Source organism: Tupaia chinensis, unplaced genomic scaffold, assembly GCF_000334495.1.
Source record: "Tupaia chinensis unplaced genomic scaffold, TupChi_1.0 Scaffold000113_1, whole genome shotgun sequence".
Classification (NCBI taxonomy): Eukaryota; Metazoa; Chordata; class Mammalia; order Scandentia; family Tupaiidae; genus Tupaia; species Tupaia belangeri.
Window position 1 is genome coordinate 1,028,854 of NW_006159577.1, and position 3,221 is coordinate 1,032,074.

Genomic DNA, 3,221 nt, shown 5'->3' on the forward strand with positions numbered 1-3,221 from the left:
CGGCGTGAGTTTTAAGTCACCAGGTCCGGGACTCGAACCATGGTCAACTACATGGGAGTCCAGAAACATAGCCATTACACTAACAGCTGGTCCCTCTCTCTATTTCTGTATCACAAGCACAGGAGCCCACAGGCAGTAAATTTTTAAAAAATCAAAAACATAAAAGAAGTAGAAAGAATAATGTGACAAATCCTCTTATATCTGTCACTTAGCTTTATTATCAGAATGATCATGGCCAATCTTATTTTTTTTTCTTTTTTTGGAGGGGTTTTTTTCACTGTAGGGTGCGTGCGTCGCCAGACAGACAGAGAGAGACAGAGAGACAGAAAGTGAGAAATCACCCTCCAGGGGGGATGGTCACGCCGCAATCCCTTCTCCTCCATTCTCCTCTCGGGATCTTGGGCACGCACGCACACGCGCCCGGCGTGAGTTTAAGCCACCGGGTCCAGGACGCGAACCGCAGTCGACTACGTGGGAGTCCAGCAACATAGCCATTATACTAACTGCTGGTTCCCATGGCCAATCTTATTTCATCTATCCTTTCATTCACCTCCATCCCTCCCCAAGTTTGTATAATTTAATAATTGAATTTTAATTAAAGACCCCCGAAGGTGAAGGAGGAGATCAAGATGACCAATGGGAAGGACCCAGCATTCATCTCCTCTTCAGTCGAGGCATAAAATAACAATTACTCAGATACATTGTGGTTTGTTTTTTGTTTTTTGTTTTTTGGGGGTTTTTTTGCATTTCTCTTTTATAACATAAACGGCCAGCTAACAAGGTCCTGACACAGGAATCAAAAATAAATTCTTGGGCTTTATAACAACAAGATAAATCGCACATGATTCCTCATGAAAAAACTAATTTGGATCGGAGGACATAAAAACAGTGAAGGTACTTAATGAGAATAGGACAGTGTGGAATGGGGTAAGTGAAGAGAAGAGGATAGAGAAAGATAGCAAGTGAACAATAGAGAGACAGGACGTTAGTGAGAAACAGATAGGGCTTATTAACTGTTGATGATGACATGTATAGTATTCTCAACTGGATTGGTCTGAGAAGTATTTCATGATGGGCAAAGTATTCTTACAAGCAAAATGAGAAATAGCAATTGACTGTTTTATAAAAATAATTAGAATAATAAAAATAATGATTGGGGAAAACAGAAAAGATATGGAATGTTGAAGTGGGGAGATTAATGTCTCTGTACTGACTGACATGCATGGCATTCCCTTTTGAAAAAACAATGTAATACACTGTAAAGTTATATGTAATCCAATGTAATATAAAGAAGATTATGATGATAATAAAAATAAAAAAATAAATTAAAAAAAAAAACTAATTTGGTAATATTACCCCCAAAAAATAAAGTAAGGACATGTTCAATTAATCTCATCCTTATTTCAGAAAATTGCACATTCAGGTCATAAGTCTATTTACAAACATATTCAGTATGTTATGAGTTTAAGACTTTAATCCATTTTTCAGAGATTGCGACTGTGCCTCTTAAAATGTTCTTTATATCTATTAAATGGATAAATTAAAACATCCTTATTTCTTAAGGAGTTGGTGTCTTACTATAAAGAATGGTGCAGCAAATCCAGATCCAAAGTACAAAGTCATCAGAACTTTTGTAACCGCCACTTGCTTTCCACTGAAAATGGCAGATGGCTCCCCAGGCCCTCCTCATAGTGGCTCCTACAGACCACGGAGGTTGTGAACCTCTGGGTGCTCTGCCCCAGCATGGTGCTGCTGGAAGCTCTGCAAGACACACAGAGTCCGAAGATGGGAGAAATGGTGGCATCGCAACAATCCCTTCTCTCCTTGTGATGACTTTCTAAGGAAAACACTTGAAATTACAAGAGCTAGATTTTTCTGTAATGTGTAAACTTGAGAGAAACCATATAGAAAAGAACCTGAAGCACCCAGCTGGCTGAGACAGGCAAGTTGAAATCAGCAGAAATTCCCTGTTACTGAGAAAGGGTAAGAAAGGGGCCCCTAGGAGCCTGACATCAAGGAGACATTCCTAGCTGCCAGCTGGTCCAACGTCCCAGTGGCCCTAAGGTCAGCAGGGAAGTTCCTGAGATACATAGGACTGCACAACTCCAGGGAAAGATCTGGTCCTGCTTAATCCCCCATCTCCAGGTTCCAAGCAAGCGCCATTTTGAGAACAGAGCAACTGCTGAAGTGAAATCTTCACCAAGGACTCACAGCTTTCAAATCTTGAAAAATGAGAATCCATCAAAACCCCACCAGACCTGAGTGGGTGGCTGCAGTGACAGCCCAGCTAAACTAAGTAGTTTCAGCCCACACATGACCCTAGCCCCCAAGCCAGTGCAGCATTGTATACTACAGCACACAGAAAGACCAGCACAGTGCGTGGACTGCTCTGAGCATCCAAATATGGCATGTGAGCACACTCCACCTCTTTCACCCCACAAAAGGGACTGAGGAAACCAGACATTCCCCACTGACTGATTGGCAGGCCTTACTCGCATTCCATCTCCCTAAGACTTGAAACTTCAAAACCCAGTAACAGCTCCTCGCTCACTCTGCTGCCATCTGCAGTGCAACTTCTTGGGGTCTCTTGAGACTGTGAATATCAGGAAAGGAAAAGGGAAGTTAATGAAGAGGTATTTGATAAAATACTATATCCCTTCATGATTCACACTCTCAACAAAATAGGCATAGTCTTAATACAACAAAGACCACCTACGACAAACCCATAGCTAACATCATACTCAACAGGGAAACGCTGAAAACTTTCCCACTGAAAACTAGAATAAAACAGGGATGTCTACTTTCACCATTCCTATTCAATATAGCACTGGAAGTCCTGACCAATGTAGTCAGACAAAATAATGAAATAAAAAATATCCAAATTGGAAAGGAAGAAGTTAGATGATTATACACATAGGAAAACCTAAAGTCACTAAAACAAACTCTTAGACGTGATAAATTCAGCAAAGTTTCAAGATACAAAATCAGCGCAAAAAATACTTTATACAATAAATAAATGAACTGAGAAGTAAAGCAAGCAATCCATTTGCAACAGTCACATACACAAAAAATAAAATAAAATACCCAGGAATAAATCTTAACAAGAAAGTAGAGGACCAGCAGTTAGTGTAATGGTTATGTCACTGGACTCCCATGTAGTCGACCGCGGTTCGAGTCCCAGACCCGGTGACTTAAAATTCACGCCGGGCGCGTGTGCGTGC

The 3,221-nt window shown here is 40.9% G+C and overlaps 1 protein-coding gene and 1 pseudogene across 2 annotated transcripts in view; both read right to left on the reverse strand.

Moving 5' to 3' along the window:
* FANK1 (fibronectin type III and ankyrin repeat domains 1) overlaps positions 1 to 3,221 on the reverse strand; it is a 112,327-nt gene that overhangs the window by 40,570 nt on the left and 68,536 nt on the right. The gene's annotated exons all lie outside the window — the stretch shown is intronic.
* Positions 1,552 to 1,745, reverse strand: LOC106734421 (cytochrome c oxidase subunit 7C, mitochondrial pseudogene; annotated as a pseudogene).